Source organism: Pelobates fuscus, unplaced genomic scaffold (assembly GCF_036172605.1).
Source record: "Pelobates fuscus isolate aPelFus1 unplaced genomic scaffold, aPelFus1.pri H_4, whole genome shotgun sequence".
NCBI classification, from domain to species: domain Eukaryota; kingdom Metazoa; phylum Chordata; class Amphibia; order Anura; family Pelobatidae; genus Pelobates; species Pelobates fuscus.
The window spans coordinates 260,308-281,864 of record NW_026961993.1 but is presented as its reverse complement, the minus strand read 5'-3'; positions in this window follow the sequence as shown (position 1 = coordinate 281,864).

Sequence of the window (21,557 nt, the reverse complement as noted above, 5' to 3'; positions counted from 1 at the left end):
TGTTCTGTCTCTCTCTTAAACGCTCATCAATACGAGAAATGAACGAAATTAAGTCCTCTAAATTCTCAGGAAGCTCCCTAGTAGCAACCTCATCAAGGATAATATCTGATAGCCCGTTCAAAAATACATCTATATAAGCCTGCTCATTCCACTTGACTTCTGCCGCCAGAGACCTGAACTCTAGTGCATAATCCACAAGTGTTCGGTTCTCCTGTCTCAGGCGCAACAGTAATCTGGCTGCATTAACCTTCCTACCAGGAGGGTCAAAAGTTCTTCTAAATGCAGCTACAAAGGCATTATAATTATATACCAATGGGTTATCATTCTCCCATAGTGGGTTGGCCCATCTCAGAGCTTTCTCAATGAGTAGGGTGATAATAAATCCAACTTTCGCCCTATCTGTGGGATAGGAGCGAGGTTGTAGTTCGAAGTGGATACTAATCTGGTTCAAAAAACCACGACACTTCTCCGGTGAACCACCATAACGTACAGGTGGGGTAATACGGGAAGAGGCACCTACAGTGGCTACCTCTAGACCAGAACTTACAGGAGAGATGGAAGTAGTACGGATCTCCTCAGGTGGGTTATTGGCACGAGATAATAGCGCCTGTAGTGCTAGTGCCATCTGGTCCATTCTGTGTTCCATGGCGTCAAACCTGGAATCAGAGGGACCAACCTGACTGTTTGTACCTGCAGGATCCATTGGCCCTGTCGTAAGGCCCTGTCGTAATGTCAGGATCGGGACAGGGATCCAACACGCAAAGTACAAACAGGACAGGGTACGTATACCGGACCTTAGAATGGCCGGACTAACGTACGGAGAGTAAAGAGAATGGTCAGAAACAAGCCGAGGTCGAGGGAACGAGAGAACAAGTGAGCGAGGAACAAGCCGGGTCAAGGATACCAGAGGGAAACAGAGAAAGTCAAACTAGCCGGGTCGGAACCAAAGGAATAACTGAAATCGCCAGAGCACTGTGTGACTAGACAGGCTAGAACCACGACAGGGCAATGAGTGAATGGGAGAAACAGGTTTAAATACCCTGGTTACAGTGAGTATACCCGCCTCAGACGAGTCCTGAGTGGCTTCCAGTCACTTGAGTGACAGATCGGTCCGGACTGACGTCATGACGTCGGGCAGCGTGCGTGACGTCATAAAATGAGACGGATCCCTCGCGGCCGGCGTGAGAGTGTCTAGGGGAGCCGCGAGGGATGGAAGAAGCCGACCTGCTGGAGGAGTAAACTACTAAGTCTCTACCTCTTTCGGAGGTAGAGGCTTCAGGTACCCTGACACTATCTCTCTGTCCGTCTGTCTGTCTATCTATATATCTATCTATCTATCTATCTATCTATATCTATCTATCTATCTATCTATCCATCTATCTATCTGTCTATATCTATCTATCTATATGTCTGTCTATCTATCTATCTCTATCTATCTATCTATCTATTTCTATCTATCTATCTGACCTGCCATCTCTCGCTCTCTCTCTCTCTCTCTGTCTGTCTATTTGACCTGCCATTTCTCTATCTATCTATCTGTCTATCTATCTATCTATCTATCTATCTATCTGTCTGTCTGTCTATCTATCTCTCTGTCTGTCTGTCTATCTATCTCTCTGTCCGTCTGTCTGTCTATCTATATATCTATCTATCTATATCTATCTATATATATATATATATCTATCTATGTATCTATCTCTATCTATCTGTCTGTCTATCTGTCTGTCTATCTTTCTATCTATCTATCTATCTATCCTATCTATCTATCTGTCAATCTATCTATCTCTATTTCTATCAATCTATCGATCTGACTTGCCATCTCTCTCTCTCTCTCTCTCTCTCTCTATCTATCTATCTATCTCTATATCTGTTATCTATCTTTTTATCTATCTATCTGTCTATCTACCTGTTATCTTTCAATCGACCTGTCTATCTATCTATCTATCTATCTATCTATCTATCTATCTCTATCTCTCTATCTATCTGTCTATCTATCTACCTATTGGCCTGTCATCAATCTATCGACCTATCATCTCTCTCTCTCTCTCTTTCTCTCTCTCTCTCTCTATCAATCTTTTTATCCATCTATCTCTCTCTCTGTCTGTCTATCTATCGACCTATCATGTCTCTCTCTCTCTATCGACCTGTCATCTATATATCTATCTATCGACCTGTCTATCTATCTATCAACCTGTCTATCTACCTGTCTATCTATCTATCTATCTATCTATCTATCTATCGACCTGTCTATCTATCTATCTATCTATCTATCTATCTATCTATCGACCTTTCTATCTATCTATCTCTATCTATCTATCTATCTATTGACCTGTCATCTATCTGTCTTTTTAGCTATCTATCAACCTATCATATCTCTCTCTCTCTATCGACCTGTCATCTCTCTCTCTCTGTCTCTCTCTCTATCGACCTGTCATCTCTCTCTCTCTATCGACCTGTCATCTCTCTCTCTCTATCGACCTGTCATCTCTCTCTCTCTATCGACCTGTCATCTCTCTCTCTTTATCGACCTGTCATCTCTCTCTCTCTGTCTATCTATCTATCTGTCATCTCTCTTTTTTTCTCTCTGTCTGTCCGTCTGTCCGTCTATCTATCTTTGTCCAATATTCTCCTATAGTGACAGCCCCTCTTTATCGTTCACCTTCTTTGTGACATGTCCTGTGGTACCTTGCTACATAGTGAATTGCTGGGAATTCGAAGTGAATTCAGACAGGATTATTTAATACAATGAAAAAAAAATGATGAATGTAAAATACATTTCTAAAATTCTCTGCCCAGACTCACCAGTTATTTATATTTCCAAATCGGCTATTTTGACCAAAATGTTCAATTCCCAATAATTCCCAATTTAGTTAATAACCCAAATTCACTTTAAATGTTCGGAGAACAAACTTTAAACATTTTCTGAGTCAGCTGTTATCAATTCACTAAACTTGGAATTCACTTTGAACGCCTGACAATTCCCATGTTAGTAAATATCTCTGTGTGAGTTCAAATCCCACAGAAAGTCTCGGGGATTCTCTAAAGAATTCAGTACATTTTCTTGTAGTAATGCACTTTTTTTGAGACATCTTATCAGTAGTTTTGGAAGATATTCAGCTGCTCAGTCAGTTCTGGAATCTGGAATGAGCGCAGATTCTATTATTAGGTCTGGAGCCTGACACATTACAACACCTAGGTGTTCTCCGCTGCACTGTTAGCACAAGGTGTGTCGTATTGTGTAAACTTAACCAGTGTTATTCACTCGTGGCCCCGTGGAGAGGCAGGGAGTGGCAGAGGTTACAAAACTATCAAAATATCTAGTGGTCGCCGTGACGCAATCAGCTTCACTTTACGGAGCCACCAGACCATAATACCTCTGTGCTATTGTCTGATACATGTTAGCAGTCACCGTTTGCCACGTTTGATCCACAGCGAAAAATGTAGAAGTGAATTTGTCCACGTTTCGCGTTGCTTGATGTGGCTCTGTCACAGATCAGTTTTTTCTAATATAAATATTAAAACTCCATGATAAACTGGTTGTCATACATGAGATTAATTGGGGACTATTTTGTTCCCTCCCTGCCCCACATGGTATCTCATTAGAGATTGGAACTTTGGAACTAAAAAAACTTCGACAGATATGATACAACATACCGGCCAAATGGAACGTCTGGCACCAGGTACCTTGTCAGTATTTAAGGAACATTTGGGGAGAACAGGGTGTAGACCAGGTACCTTGTCAGTATTTGGGAACATTTGGGGAGATTGGGGTGTAGACCAGTTACCTTGTCAGTATTTAGGAACATTTGGGGAGAACGGGGTGTAGACCAGGTACCTTGTCAGTGTTTGGGAACATTTGGGTTGTAGACCAGCTGAGGAGAAGGCCAAGGATGGCTCTGTAAATAAGTGTAAACTCGATATTGGTCAATTGAAGGAGGTTGTATAAATGAAAATATGTTAAATGAAATTTAGACCTTTGAACCAGAATGAGCTAACAGGGACGGAATATTTAATAGGACAGGTTATGTTTCTATTTCAGCAAACAGACAAAAGTGGAAACCACCCAGAATACGTATAACAAATAAGTTGCAAAAGGACAACCTGATATAGGTCAAATTTTCTTAATTCGAATCTGTGTGAAAATTGAAATAACTTTCATAGCGTAAAAAAGTAAATATGAGTAGTGATATAAGTGAGATTAGAAATGCACTCACAAACAAACGGTAATTCGGGCCTTTCACCCTCTCAGGGGTAGTGTGATGAGTAAAGATATCCTCCAACACGATATATGTAAATGTAAAAAAATGCAATATAGTGAAGTATGTTAGAAATATATAAATTCACATTTATTCATTGCACTTACAAAATAGCAGCATAAAAAGGCATCTCTCCATATACATATGGAACTCCTGGTGATGACAATCGAGTATCCACAGTCCAAAGCCAGGAAGAAGATACAGCATACAAGTAAATAAAAAATAAATAAAAGCAATTATAAGTACATATGAAGTTCGGTTATATCCAACGCGTTTCGTCCTTTCGGGTATCGGACTTCTTCAGGGATAACCAAGGGTCCATCTCTGGAAGCTTATAAACCGTCATAAATCATCTTCATAATCCGGTACACATGTAATCAAACATGCGTTTCACTTGTGAACCGCAGAAATCCGGCGCGAAATACATGGAGCCTCTCAAACAGTTCCGGGTTGTAGTGCGCATGCGCGTACTCAGGGCCGCCATCAGGGCATGACAACCATAACAGTTGTCATGGGCCCGGCAGTCCTGGGGGGCCCCGAGCCCCACATACTGCTACAGTAAGTAATGGCTGAGCTGGGGAGTTAAACAATCTCCCCAGCCAGCCTGCACTCAGCAAGGGGCCCGCACAGCCGTCCGCGGGCCCCTGCTGCTAAAAATGTTCTCCCTCCGTGCAGGGCATACTGAGGGGCAGCTATAGGGGCCTCCCAAAGACCCCACTAGGCTGCCCCACAGTGTGCCTGTCTCCAAACAGAGCCTCACTGAGCTGCCTGTAACACTGCTCAGGGCAGCTCCGTGAGGCTTGTTTTGCAGGAAGTGACATCACCAGTCACAGTGAGCTATGCGGAGCTGCCCTGAGCAGACTTACAAGAGGACCACCAGAGAGGTAAGGTTTGGGAGGGTTTTGGGAGCCACTACCCCCCCTTGCTCCCACTGCATCCCCTACCTCCCTGCTCCCACTGCATCCCCTACTCCCCCCTTGCTTCCACTGCATCCCCTACCCCCCCTTGCTTCCACTGCATCCCCTACCCCCCTTGCTCCCACTGCATCCCCTACCCCCCCTTGCTCCCACTGCATCCCCTACCCCCCTTGCTCCCACTGCATCCCCTACCCCCCTGCTCCCACTGCATCCCCTGCTCCCACTGCATCCCCTACCCCCCTGCTCCCACTGCATCCCCTACCCCCCTGCTCCCACTGCATCCCCTACCCCCCCTGCTCCCACTGCATCCCCTACCCCCCTGCTCCCACTGCATCCCCTACCCCCCTGCTCCCACTGCATCCCCTACCCCCCTGCTCCCACTGCATCCCCCTACCCCCCTGCTCCCACTGCATCTCCTACCCCCTGCTCCCACTGCATCCCCTAGCCCCCTGCTCCCACTGCATCCCCTACCCCCCTGCATCCTTACCCCCCTGCTCCCACTGCATCCCCTGCTCTCTCTGCAGCCCCTACCCCCATGCTCCCTCTGCAGCCCCTAACCCCCTGCTCCCACTGCATCCCCTACCCCCCTGCTCCCACTGCATCCCTACCCCCCCTGCATCCCCTACCCCCCCTGCTCCCACTGCATCCCCTGCTCTCTCTGCAGCCCCTACCCCCTGCTCCCTCTGCAGCCACTACCCCCCTGCTCCCACTGCAGCCCCTACCCCACTGCATCCCCTGCTCCCTCTGCAGTCCCTACCCCCTGCTCCCTTTGCAGCCTCTAGCCCCTCTGCAGCCCCTACCCCCACTGCATCCCCTACCCCCCTGCTCCCACTGCATCCCCTGCTCCCTCTGCAGCCCCTACCCCTCTGCTCCCTCTGCAGCCCCTACCCCCGCTCCCACTGTATCCACTCCTCCCTCTGCAGCCCAAACCCCCCTGCTTTCTCTGCAGCCCCCACCCCCCTGCTCCCTCTGCAGCCCCCCCTTCTGCTCCCTCTGCAGCCCCCACCCCCCTGCTCCCACTGCATCCCCACCCCCCTGCTCCCACTGCATCCCCTACGCCCCTGATCCCACTGCAGTCCATACCCCTTGCAGCTCCTACCCACTGCAGCCCATACCCCCTACAGCCCCTACCTCCCACCTCCCTCTGCAGCTCCTAACCCTTGCGACCACTGCAGCCCATAACCCCTACAGCCCCTACCTCTCTGCTCCCTCTGCAGCCCCTGCTCCCTCTGCAGCCCCTACCCCCTGCGACCACTGCAGCCCATACCCCCTACAGCCCCTACCCCCTGCTCCCTCTGCAGCCCCTGCTCCCTCTGCAGCCCCTGCTCCCTCTGCAGCCCCTACCCCCTCTGCAGCCCCTACCCCCTGCTCCCTCTGCAGCCCCTACCCCCTGCTCCCTCTGCAGCCCCTAGCCCATACCCCCTACAGCTTCTACCTCCCTGCTCCCTCTGCAACCCCTACCTAATTCAGCCCCTACCTCCCTGCTCCATCTGCAGCACCTACCCCTGCTCCCACTGCAGCCCCTACCTCCTGCAGCCCCTACCTCCCTGCTCCCACTGAATCCCCTACCCAACTGCTCCCACTGCAGCTCCTATTACCCTTTGCACCCACTACATCCTGTCCCTCCTCTGCACCCACTACAGCCTCTATTCCCCCCTGTACCCTCTGCAGCCCCTTCCACTCACACCCTTTACAGCCCCTTCCTTTCGGCACCCTCTGCAGTCCCTTCCCCTTTGCACACACAAACATAAAGGGACACTATTTAGTTACCAGAACAACTACAGCTTAATTTATATTATACAGCTTAATGTAGTTGTTCTGGTGAGTATAGTCTACCACTGCAGGGTTTTTGCTGCAAAGACTGCCTTTTCAGAGAAAATGCAGTGTTTACATTGCTGCCTAGGAACACCTAGGCGCTTCCTGTGTCAGTGTTGCAAAATGTGCAGCACTGACATTCAACATCTCCATGCTCTGCATGTCGACGCTGAACGCTTGTCATAGAGAAGCACATATATATATAGAGAGAGCGATTTTCGCTATATATATGTGCACAGAGGGCCCCCTGCTACCTGTACGATGAAGAGGGGGCCCAGCAGCACACTCTGTCCTCCTTTCCAGCTGCTCTCTGTCTTTCTAACTTTCTTGCACCCTTGCGCTACAGACACACACTACATTCACTATACACATTGTGCTCTACACACACACACACACTACATTCACTATACACATTTTGCACTACACACACACACTACATTCTCTCTGATTCACATATAAGAATCCCCACTATTTATTTAACCATCATACATATTTTCTAATTTCCTTGTGCATATTCACTTACATATGGGTTTATATAACTCCTTAACATTGTATGTACTAGCTAGATTTTTTAATCTATCCCCACTTATAACCTTATATTTATATATGGGTTATGTATATATAATTTCTGTACCAATGTTTGTAATGTATTATTTATATTGAGGTCTACAGATGTACCCATGCTTTATACTTCAATAACATAGGTGATTTTGCCACACTATATATATGATTTGTATGAGTAGAAGGTGTACGGTTATCTTCTCAGGCGTATTTTTCGCCTTTCTGTGCTTTCTGTTCCCTGCAGGCAGCGGTCTTTCCAGCTGCGCATGCGCGTCTAGTACGCGCATGCGCACTACAACCCGTAACTGTTTGAGAGGCTCCATGTATTTCGCGCCGGATTTCTGCGGTTCACAAGTGAAACGCATGTTTGATTACATGTGTACCGGATTATGAAGATGATTTATGACGGTTTATAAGCTTCCAGAGATGGACCCTTGGTTATCCCTGAAGAAGTCCGATACCCGATAGGACGAAACGCGTTGGATATAACCGAACTTCATATGTACTTATAATTGCTTTTATTTATTTTTTATTTACTTGTATGCTGTATCTTCTTCCTGGCTTTGGACTGTGGATACTCGATTGTCATCACCAGGAGTTCCATATGTATATGGAGAGATGCCTTTTTATGCTGCTATTTTGTAAGTGCAATGAATAAATGTGAATTTATATATTTCTAACATACTTCACTATATTGCATTTTTTTACATTTACATATATCGTGTTGGAGGATATATTTACTCATCACACTACCCCTGAGAGGGTGAAAGGCCCGAATTATCGTTTGTTTGTGAGTGCATTTCTAATCTCACTTATATCACTACTCATATTTACTTTTTTACGCTATGAAAGTTATTTCAATTTTCACACAGATTCGAATTAAGAAAATTTGACCTATATCAGGTTGTCCTTTTGCATCTTATTTGTTATACGTATTCTGGGTGGTTTCCACTTTTGTCTGTTTGCTGTATATTTCCACAGGTGGTTGTGAAGTTCACCTGGTGCTATGACAGTATACGTGTATTTCTCTAGTGTATATACTTTGTTTTTTGCTTCATATGTTTCTATTTCATTTGTACAATTAAGGATATAGTTAAATAAAAGAAATAAATGTGAACGTAACATAATGGTAAAAAAAACTTCATACACTACCTTTCTAGAATACTTATAATCAAGCAATAGTATGCAAGGAAGTAGGATAATAGGATGCAAACTTTAATTTTAAGTTAATATTTTTCTCTTGTATTGATATATTGTTTTCAATGTCTATATTGTTTGCTCTGTAAAAACTTTGAAAAAATAAATAAAAATAAAGCTATTTAATATAAAAAAAAATGCTTGTACCATAACTCTGTACTCTAAAGTAGACAAACTATCTCAAGACTCCTGATAACCTTGTTTGTGAAAGAAACATGACGACAATCAAAGAATTCCAGATAACGTATCCCCACTCCCCTTCGCTACCCTGCGGTGGGCGTCTTTGCAAAATACACAGCAAGGAGTCAGCTTAAAGCTGTTCCCGTAGATGTGATCAGTGGGAGATATGACATGTTATATGAAAATATGTTATATAATAACCCTTTATTGGCGGTGTAATATGTTCATAAACAAGTTATCCACCTCAGTGTATGGATGGATGTAGTCAGCGAGTGTTAGCTCTTGGGCCATGTGGTTTTATGATGTGTTAGAGCATGGAGATGACACGAGAAAGGATTAAACTGGAGACATGCCTTGGGCCAGGCACAGCAGCACACACTTGGTCATTGTATGTCGTGGGTTGGGGTCAGGTTCGAGGCTTAGCACGGTCCGATCTGGGAGGACAGCAATGACATGTGGCCCAGACAAGACATTGAGTCAGTAACTATGAAAATAAAATCCTCTTTGCTTTTTCCATCAAATAATTGCTATTCGTTAGGATTTGTAACTCCTGCCTTCACCAACTCTGCTGGGAAGCAGATCCGTGTGTTGGGATTTGTGCTGTTTGTGCATGGCATTAACATGAAATCAATGATTGTTAATATATTTGTAGCGGAATGGAGAACTCAAATGTACTTTTATTCCCTTTAGTTCGGCTGTTCGTATGCCCCCGTTCGTTTACCGAAGCCCTTTTCTGTGTGGTCCCTTGTTCGCACCTTTCAATTATCGACCACCCGTAGCTGTTAACCACTAATTGGTTATTAGTTCAAGTGCTTTCCCTGTGTGGCCACCGTTCGTATAACCTAACACATGTGTTCAAGCAATTGGCAGCCATTTTGTCTCCTGAATGCGGGCAGCGGTGCACGGTCATCGACAGCGTGGAGCTGTTTACGGATATGTGACCCTACGAAAACCCGGGAAACTGGTACCGCTGCCCATCCAACTTCCCGAACAGTTAGGAGAGTGGCGTTCGGGAGGCATAAACTATCAAACAGGGGGAGCATTCGCTCCCTAACAGACAGGGGGGCATTCGTCAGTGTTCGTGCGAGAACCCCCACAGATGACCAGTCGTTGCCTTGCTTTCTCTGGAACTGTTTTTGGGCATCACCTCATGGCCGACCAGTCATAACTTCATTCGAATGACGTTCCCGAACCAACGAAGGGATCTGAGTGATATTTTGGCCAAGTATGCACTTAGATCCAAGCTATTCGGTGATGTGACTTTCGCGGGGTTCTGAAGTATTAAATTTTTTTTTTAAATATTGTAGATTTGTCTGTACCTGAGAGATAATTAAGTTATAGCTTTCTCTCATGCTATTATCTATCAGGCACGGAGGATCCTTGGAAGAAAAGCTCTTTAATTGTGATTGAGAAACCCCATGCTTGGGGCAATGTATAAAAGCCGTGTGTGGCAGGAATTAAAGCAGTTGTACTCCCAGAACTGTGTGGCGTCCAGTTGCTGGGGAGGAGGTGGGATATTATTTTCTTGTTTCTGATTATACTCTGGTGTATCCAGCGGAGAAAAGTCCCTGCTAGGACTAGGGCTCTGCTACAATATTAAAGTGTTAATAGATAGATGGCAGCGTGGACTATCTGCCAGTACAACATTATGCAGCCAATCTTTACCCAGTGCCCCATAGTTAGATGTTACTGGGGGAATGGTGTCAGGAGCAGGCATTCTTTGGCACTGAATCTCCTATGGAGCACAACTCCCAGCACTCACAGACAGGCTATAGGTGCGCCAGTAGGGGCTTATTGTGGCCATTGTCTCCATGCGTTGACCCCTGGTCTGCCTAAAGGCCAGATATTGTGTCTGTAGATGAAGAGAATGACATTAAGAGCCTGTCCATAGAGGACTGATGTTTGTGTACACTCTCTGATAAAGGCTGTTATGGTAACAGAACACAGAATTAATCTGGACCCGTCTGTCACAGTCTGTGTCACCTGGTGTGCGTCACCTGCCTGGTGTCACAAACAGACTGTGATAAGGGAGTGTGACAATGGGGAGCAGAAACTGCATAGAGATCACAATCTGAGAGTCAGGGGTTACTTTATTCTTTAAATTTAAAATTTTCCCTTAATACGAAATCTGTTAACACCTCCCAGTTACCCTTCCTTTGTATCCACGTTCCTCTCTCCCTGCTTCTGAGTAGAATAACATTTTACTAGAAATGCTGCCATTAAATGTCATTAAATGTCACTATCACACTGCGATTCCCTGAGCAGTGTACCCCCAATCTGTAACCTAGTGACCTTAGGATATGGGGGTACAGTGGTGTACCCCTTCTTTGTTGTGGTGTTAAATCCCATCATGCTTTGTCTGACATTGTCTGGCTGAGAAAACTGGGACTTGCAGTCAACAACATTTCAAATCAATAGCGTTTAATCCGGGACACCCCCACAACTGAGTGGGAATGCTTAAAACTGTGCTTTAATGATGCTGCTCTCTTATGAACGCATTTCAAAGTCACTTATCTCTCAGCTAGAATGTACCAGACATTGTGTACATGTTTTGTGTTTGGCAGGGGATCTCAATGTTCTGAGAGTGAACCATGGAAGTTATAGTCAATAGCAACTACATTTATTTTGTATACAATTCAATAAATGACAACTTCTTTGTATTATGAATGTTTTGTACTGCGCTGCAGAACTTGTTGGTGCCGTATAATAAATATTATCACATGGTGTAAATCTTGTAAATATTTATATAATTTACTGCTTATATTAATGGAAAATCTACTTCACAAGATGTTTGATATTTTATACAGAATAAATGAAAATATATATTAATTATATTATTATAATCTAACTATTATATAATCTAATATAACTCCCTTCATTTTAAACGGCCAGAACATTTCCCTTTTTAAATGAACACTCCAAGCACCCAGCGGTTACGGCGTTTTCCCACGGTAAGTAGCCATAACTTCTACTGCTGTTTGCCAGGCGCCGGGAGCCTCCTCGTGTGCAGCTCGAAGCTCTCTGTCTGAGCTGAGTCCGGTGAGTCAGAGCTGAGTTTAATGGAACCAAAGTGACTCCTTGTGGAAACTTCCAAATTCATAGAAGGTTGTGACGGGCGCCTGATGGACCCCAGGTAAGTTGTCAAACTACTTACCCCGTTTCACTCCTGACTCTAAATTATGCCTCCCAGCTGTCCTGGTTCCTGCAAGATAGTCCTGAATTTGGGGCACACTCCTGCCATCCCGAGTTTGCTCAGTACTGCCCACGGGTAGCACTGCGCTGTGCAGCGGGCACTAGGACCATGCAGAGAGTGAAGCGCTTTCTCATGGTCCTCTATATAGGGGGCTTTCTGTGAGACTGGCATATTTGACTCCAGGCTCACATTGTTCCTTCAGGTCATTATGTGCGACGCCCCCTAGAAAGACTCACCCCCTGCTCTGTTATTAGGGGACACAGTATATGCCCCTGTAAGGTATTTAAAGCAACAAGCAGGTGTTTTATTTACACCAACTCATACAATGGCTACAGTTTACATTCATATTACTGTGAGTTTCATTTCTGTGGAGCTCTGTGATACACTCATACATTCAGCACAGTGCTGTGAGTTTTCTTGCTGTGGAGCTCTGTAATACACCCATACATACTGCACAATGCTGTGAGTTACACCAACCATTCCAAGCTTTTACAAAGCTCTCAAGCAATTTGAATGTTGAGGAGAGATGGTCCGTCTGTCTATCTACGTGTCTGTCTGTCTGTATTAGTCGTACGATGCTTTCTGCGTGTCATTCACCATCAGCAGTTTCCAGGAATTGATAGCAGTGAGCCCTCACTGGGATTGGTTACCAGGCTACCACAACTAGGTTTCATAGTTACATGGTGTCAAAGGAACACTCCGACTGAAAATACATTCTAGATATATTAATTGGAGGGATTCATCTTATGGTTAGATTTCTTAACTTCTGCTAAGTTCTGCATTGAAAGGGTTAATGTGAGATAACCTCACTGTGATTCCATCGCTCAGAGAATCTCCTCACTGCAGCTTCGGTCTGTGAATTTATCATTACGGATGGCGTGTTGTACAGCGCTACAGAATGTGATGGCGCTATATAAATACACTCAGACACATTACTGGGAGTATTATTGCTGTGGAGCTCTGTTATACACTCAGACACATTACTGGGAGTATTATTGCTGTGGAGCTCTGTTATACACTCAGACACATTACTGGGAGTATTATTGCTGTGGGGCTCTGTTATACACTCAGACACATTACTGGGAGTATTATTGCTGTGGGGCTCTGTTATACACTCAGACACATTACTGGGAGTATTATTGCTGTGGGGCTCTGTTATACACTCAGACACATTACTGGGAGTATTATTACTGTGGAGCTGTTATACACTCAGACACATTACTGGGAGTATTATTGCTGTGGAGCTCTGTTATACACTCAGACACATTACTGGGAGTATTATTGCTGTGGAGCTCTGTTACACTCTCAGACACATTACTGGGAGTATTATTGCTGTGGAGCTCTGTTATACACTCAGACATTATTGCTGGGTGTATTATTGCTGTGGAGCTCTGTTATACACTCGGACACATTACTGGGAGTATTATTGCTGTGGGGCTCTGTTATACACTCAGACACATTACTGGGAGTATTATTGCTGTGGAGCTCTGTTATACACTCAGACACATTACTGGGAGTATTGTTGCTGTGGAGCTCTGTTATACACTCAGACACATTACTGGGAGTACTATTACTGTGGAGCTCTGTTATACACTCAGACACATTACTGGGAGTATTATTGCTGTGGAGCTCTGTTATACACTCAGACACATTACTGGGAGTATTATTGCTGTGGGGCTCTGTTATACGCGCAGACAAATTACTGGGAGTATTATTGCTGTGGAGCTCTGTTATACACTCAGACACATTACTGGGAGTATTATTGCTGTGGAGCTCTGTTATACACTCAGACACATTACTGGTAGTATTATTACTGTGGAGCTCTGTTATACACTCAGACACATTACTGGGAGTATTATTGCTGTGGAGCTCTGTTATACACTCGGACACATTACTGAGAGTATTACTGCTGTGGAGCTCTGTTATACACTCAGACACATTACTGGGAGTATTATTGCTGTGGAGCTCTGTTATACCCTCAGACACATTACTGGGAGTATTATTGCTGTGGAGCTCTGTTATACCCTCAGACACATTACTGGGAGTATTATTGCTTTGGAGCTCTGTTATACACTCAGACACATTACTGGGAGTATTATTGCTGTGGAGCTCTGTTATACACTCAGACACATTACTGGGAGTATTATTGCTGTGGAGCTCTGTTATACACTCAGACACATTACTGGGAGTATTGTTGCTGTGGAGCTCTGTTATACACTCAGACACATTACTGGGAGTACTATTACTGTGGAGCTCTGTTATACACTCAGACACATTACTGGGAGTATTATTGCTGTGGAGCTCTGTTATACACTCAGACACATTACTGCGAGTATTATTGCTGTGGGGCTCTGTTATACGCGCAGACAAATTACTGGGAGTATTATTGATGTGGAGCTGTTATACACTCAGACACATTACTGGGAGTATTATTGCTGTGGAGCTCTGTTATACACTCAGACACATTTCTGGGAGTATTATTGCTGTGGAGCTCTGTTATACACTCAGACACATTACTGGGAGTATTATTGCTGTGGAGCTCTGTTATACACTCGGACACATTACTGGGAGTATTACTGCTGTGGAGCTCTGTTATACACTCAGACACATTACTGGGAGTATTATTGCTGTGGAGCTCTGTTATACCCTCAGACACATTACTGGGAGTATTATTGCTGTGGAGCTCTGTTATACCCTCAGACACATTACTGGGAGTATTATTGCTTTGGAGCTCTGTTATACACTCAGACACATTACTGGGAGTATTATTGCTGTGGAGCTCTGTTATACACTCAGACACATTACTGGGAGTATTATTGCTGTGGAGCTCTGTTATACCCTCAGACAAATTACTGGGAGTATTATTGCTGTGGAGCTCTGTTATACACACAGACAGATTACTGGGAGTATTATTGCTGTGGAGCTCTGTTATAGACTCAGACACATTACTGGGAGTATTATTGCTTTGGAGCTCTGTTATACACTCAGACACATTACTGGGAGTATTATCGCTGTGGAGCTCTGTTATACACTCAGACACATTACTGGCAGTATTATTGCTGTGGAGCTCTGTTATACACTCAGACACATTACTGGGAGTATTATTGCTGTGGAGCTCTGTTATACACTCAGACACATTACTCTGAGTATTATTGCTGTGGGGCTTTGTTATACACTCAGACACATTACTCAGAGTATTATTGCTGTGGATCTCTGTTATACATAATTGCATAATGTCCAGTATTTGTGTTTTATCTCACCGTACCTTTTATTTCATGCTTAGTAAGTGGCTATAATACCGAGGTCAGAGAACTCCCTACTTTACATGAGATGTTTAATGCCCCTGTATGTGTAAGAGAAGGAGGGGCCGCTAAACACCAGTCTAGTAACAGTTCGAAGTGAAAACAATGGCTGATATATTTCTGTATTTTTTCAGTTGTGTTTATTCAAGGGACGGGAAATGTTAAGAGAAAAACTCAATGAAAGACATTGGATACCAAATCCTATTAACACTGTAAATATCTATACAGTATGTAACTCGATGGCCCACACCGCCAACGCGTTTTACTTCCTGTTTGCCAGCGAAACATCCCAGAAATCAACCACTTCGTCCACAAAGTCCCCTTAGCAATGCGGGCCCGGGGAATAAATGGTTAATCATGTATTACTTATAACATGCTAAGGTGCACATTGGTGTGTTAACATGTCACACATTAACATTCCTTTATTTGTACGAATATGTATGTCTTTCGATAAATCCGTTTAAGTAAATATTAGCTATCTGATATTAGAATCTTTAAATAGATTTTGATTGTTCCTTATGAGTTGTAAATTCTGCAGCTAAGGTTTGAAATGTCTAGGTTTGAGGAGGATTCATATAACGCAAACGTATTAATATTAGGTGATTTTTAATTTTTTTCCCATCAGTTGAGGTTAGTTTGTTATGTTGCTGAAGATGAATATCATGAAAATTTACTTTTTTGCATATACTGTATCTGGTTATTGTCAGTTCCAAAAAAATAAAAAAATAAAAAAAGTCATTGAGTTTGTTTTGGTGCATCCTCCTTCATATTGTGGTTTAAAACTGGTTTAATTTGTAAAAAAACAAAACAAAAAAAATCTCCCACAGCTTTATGTGAGCCCTCTTGGATGTCAGGAGTTAAAGTCACAAAGTGTTACGTATTGGTTTGCAATCCGCGATCTGTCCAGCTTGTGAGTGCTGTGTGGCCCATGGTCAGTGTGCGAGCAATAAACGTATGTGTGCATATCATGGAGGCTGCAAGCAGTGCACTATGGCGGCTACCTGTCTGTGTCTGTGCTGCCATTTTGGGATCAGTTTTAATGGTATTTTTATTTTATTATTATACATTTTTTCGGCATGATTGCTTTATTCATTATTTATATAAAATCTTAAAATGGAATGAACACCTGTCAAACGTGTCCTTTTTACCTCATATTGTAACGTTAATTTAAAATGAAAAAATAGGTCACGCATTTGTTTAACCAGTAAAACAGGTTTTCGCGCAAAAACAGGATTATTTACTAAAGTGAGAATTTTTGGAAATTCAAATTTAACACCAAAACACCCAAAAAAAAAACTATACTTAAAGTTTGGCTATTTTTGGAATAAAATGTAAAATTCACTTTGAATTCCTGACACGTATCACTTTTGTAAATAGCCCTGTAAGTTTTTGCTATAAAACTAACAATCCCTAGGCGCGAGACTAGAGATCGGTCCATTTAATGTGCTCATTCGAAGCCTCCAAGCAATTAATTCATTAACGAGCTCCAGTTTCCGATATTATCGCGGCTGAAGTGCTGCTGAATTGGTTTAAGATAAGAAGTTGTGTGTAACCTAAAACGCACTCTCTAACCCTAAAACCACACGAAAGGACGTGATATTTGTCCTGCAGCCTCAGATATGACTACGAAGGGACTTTTATCACTGGGTGCAGTCGGAATTCAGAGCGACCTTTCCAAATGCTTATTTTACTGGGGGCAGCCATCTTGAAATGGCCTGCAAGATTGTCCCACCTCTGCCTTATACCATCATCATCGACGTAAAGGCATGGCCTGGCATCTTCGGGAAGAGTTAGCATAAGGCAAAGCTAAAGAGTGCGAAAGAATTACAGCAAGATAATGACATCTCCAAAATAAATTAATTAGTCTTAAAACTAATAGCACAAATGAGAGGCAGTTTCTTAAATAAATTTGATTACACAAATATAAAAAAAAAATATACACAACTACAACCCGATTTAAAGAAATACCTTTACTTTCAGTGCCTTAGCTGTTCTTTAATAACTGGAACAGAACATTTCATACATTTCATCAAGTCGCCCCAGGGGACTTCTGACCTGGATATCCAAACCGTGCTGGAGGGGTGGCATGCCATAACCCTGTGATCAGATTTACAAAAAGCATAAAGAAACAAGCAAACAAACGACACACACAGCATTGTCGCACTGTCCCCGTCCCGCTGGGGAAATTAAAAAACAACAACATTTATTTAGAGAGTTTCTTTCCTTGTGTGCAGCATTAACCTTCTCATATTTACCAAAATGGACCAACGAGCGTAGCAGGGGAGCCGACCTTGGGTTCTGATCATATGGGAGCGAGTCAGTGAGCTATGCCTTCCACTGCCCGGAAAAAAAGCTTTCTGGCTCTTATTTCTGAGATATAAATACTGGTGAAAGGGATGTGATGGGATTTTTTGGTTCCACCAGCTCCTATTCCCCTCTTCACTAAACCGATTCCCCTCTTCACTAAACCGATTCCCCTCTTCATTAAACCGATTCCCCTCTTCACTAAACCGATTCCCCTCTTCACTAAACCGATTCCCCTCTTCACTAAACCGATTCCCCTCTTCACTAAACTTATTTCACTCTTCATTGAAACCGATTCCTCTCTTCATTAAACCGATTCCCCTCTTCATTGAAACCGATTCCTCTCTTCACTAAACCGATTCCCCTCTTCATTTAACCGATTCCCCTCTTCATTTAACCGATTCCCCTCTTCATTTAACCAATTCCCCTCTTCATTTAACCAATTCCCCTCTTCATTTAACCGATTCCTCTATTCATGTAACCGATTCCTCTCTTCATTAAACCGATTCCCCTCTTCATTTAACCGATTCCTCTCTTCATTAAACCGATTCCCCTCTTCACTAAACCGATTCCCCTCTTCACTAAACTTATTCCACTCCACTAAACCGATTCCCATCTTCATTAAACCGATTCCCCTCTTCATTTAACAGATTCCTCTCTTCATTTAACCGATTCCTCTCTTCATTAAACCGATTCCCTTCTTCACTAAACCGATTCCCCTCTTCACTAAACTTATTCCACTCTTCACTAAACTGATTCCCCTCTTCATTAAACCGATTCCCCTCTTCATTTAACCGATTCCTCTCTTCATTTAACCAATTCCTCTCTTCATTAAACCGATTCCCTTCTTCACTAAACCGATTCCCCTCTTCACTAAACTTATTCCACTCTTCACTAAACCGATTCCCCTCTTCATTTAATCAATTCCTCTCTTCATTAAACCGATCCCCCTCGTCACTAAACTTATTCCACTCCACTAAACCGCTTACCTTCTTCATTAAACCGATTCCCCTCTTCATTTAACCGATTCCTCTCTTCATTAAACTGATTCCCCTCTTCACTAAACCGATTCCCCTCTTCACTAAACCGATTCCCTTCTTCATTTAACCGATTCCCCTCTTCACTAAACCGATTCCCTTCTTCATTTAACCGATTCCCCTCTTCATTTAACCAATTCCTCTCTTCATTAAACCGATTTCCCTCTTCATTTAACCGATTCCTCTCTTCACTAAACTTATTCCACTCCACTAAACCGATTCCCCTCTTCATTAAACCGATTCCCCTCTTCATTTAACCGATTCCTCTCTTCATTAAACCGATTCCCCTCTTCACTAAACCGATTCCCCTCTTCACTAAATTGATTTGCCTCTTCATTTAACCGATTCCCATTATACTATGCCAATCTGCCAACTGCCATCTATGCCAGTTTGTGCCATTATTATGTAACAGTCTGTGCCATTATACTATGCCAGACTGTGCCATTATACTATGCCAGTCTTTGCCATTATTCTGTGCCAGTCTGTGCCATTATACTGTGCCAGTCTGTGCCATTCATCTGTGCCATTATATTATGCCAGTCTGTGCCATTATTCTGTGCCAGTCTGTGCCATTATACTATGCCAGTCTGTGTCATTATTCTGTGCCAGTCTGTGCCATTATTCTGTGCCAGTCTGTGCCATTATACTATGCCAGTCTGTGTCATTATTCTGTGCCAGTCTGTGCCATTATTCTTTGTCAGTCTGTGCCATTATACTATGCCAGTCTGTGTCATTATTCTGTGCCAGTCTGTGTCATTATTCCGTGCCAGTCTGTGCCATTATACCATGCCAGTCTGTGCCATTATTCTGTGCCAGTCTGTGCCATTATACTATGCCAGTTGGTGCCAGTCTGTGCCATTATACTATGCCATTCTGTGCCATTATTCTGTGCCAGTCTGTGCCATTATACTATGCCAGTTGGTGCCAGTCTGTGCCATTATACTATGCCATTCTGTGCCATTATACTATGCCCTTCTGTGCCATTATTCTGTGCCAGTCTGTGCCATTATACTATGCCAGTCGGTGCCAGTCTGTGCCATTATACTATGCCAGTCTGTGCCATTATACTATGCCATTCTGTGCCATTATTCTGTGCCAGTCTGTAGGTTGGTTTAGAGGCCAGAGTAGTTGGTTTAGAGAATTTTCCCAGTTCACTAATTTGACCTTAAAATGTAATTTACTTTGAATTCTCCCTTTAGTGAATAGCCCTGTAATGTATGTAATATCTGCCCGTTTACTGGAATGGGACTTTTATTATAAAATAACGTTAAACTAACATTTCCATCTATTCTGTTCCAGCTCTGGTATACCAACAGACGGTAAACTGACCAGACGTGTGCTTAGTGCTCCCCCTAGTGGTTATTACACTAACAATAGTAAATAACTACAAATAGCGCAAATTCAGTGGGGCACGATATGTATTTTCACTATGAATAACATTTTAACGGGCATTCCAGTACAAATTGCTCTGAAAAGAGATCATTCAACAATGGCGGAACAATGTGCACAGTTTAAGAAACAGCAGCTGTAGGAAGTAAGTAACACATCGCTCGCAATAATGCAGCAACTGGTAATAAAACCTACTAAAACCACTTCAAGGGCTACAGCGGAGCTGGGTCTAAGGGTATCACGCATGTTAAAGCTTAGTGCACACACTGCGTTGGAGGCGGAGACACAGAAACTCCGCTGATTGGCTGACCTTAGAACAATGACACAATGGAAGTCTAGGTCACGGCTCAGACATCCGTGATGGAAGAGAATGAGTAACAAAAGTAAAAAGCGGAAAGATTCAGGTTATTTTTTATTATTAATAATAATTATATGAATGCATGACAGGTGTATAGTCGCCATTTTGGGCAGTTGGAATCCAGAACAAACCAAACCCATATCCTAACCCAATAACACGCAGACACTAAGAATATGGGGAAATTTGTCCACAGCTTTATTAACCAATAATAATAATAATATTAATAATAATAATAATAATAACGATAATAAATTAACAGATAAACATGCGTCATTGCCCCCCATACTCCGCCCCCTCGCATCCTGTTCCTTCGGCTACCATACAAAAGGCAATGACCCCCATATAATAACACCTATACATATTCATAACATATTTATAACATACACCAACATTCCAAAGTGCCAACCAACCATTAACCACGGCAGGGGTATACCCGGATACCCCTGCCCCACCAGGTTCTGAGCCACCTCCAGGACTCGAAACCTCTCAACCACCGATGACCACAATCTGTTTATTCCACCGCACATTCATCCAGGGGAGCCTATTTCCTCTCCTTCAGCTCCCCGTCCCGCCGCTGTGAAAGAAACGGGTAAATAAACACATAACAAACAAAGGGAGGGTGGGTGGGACAAACTCAACCAGGTAGAAAGTTAGAATGACTCACCTAAAATGGCTGCTCATTTAAATAGCCAATCCTACTTACCCATAATTCCAACCCTTGCTTACTTCCTCCTAAGCCCGCCTCCTAACCCCTGTCAAGGCCTTTTTCCGCTTAGCTGCGCTCTAGCTACATGGGGCTACATTATTTCTGTATTCCTACAATGCACGGTTACTTCCTCCCCCGCCGTATACAGGGGGGACATGAGATTTCGGGACAATCTCTTGTATTTGAATTTATTAGATTTCCGAATGGATTCGCTTTTTATCTCTCTCTGTCCTCTACGACCGTTTTATCACATTCTTCATAATCCAATCAATGAATTCACTACACTTTTTAATCAGCTGATGGAGCAGAAATGCTTTATCAAATGAGCAAAAAGATTAGGCT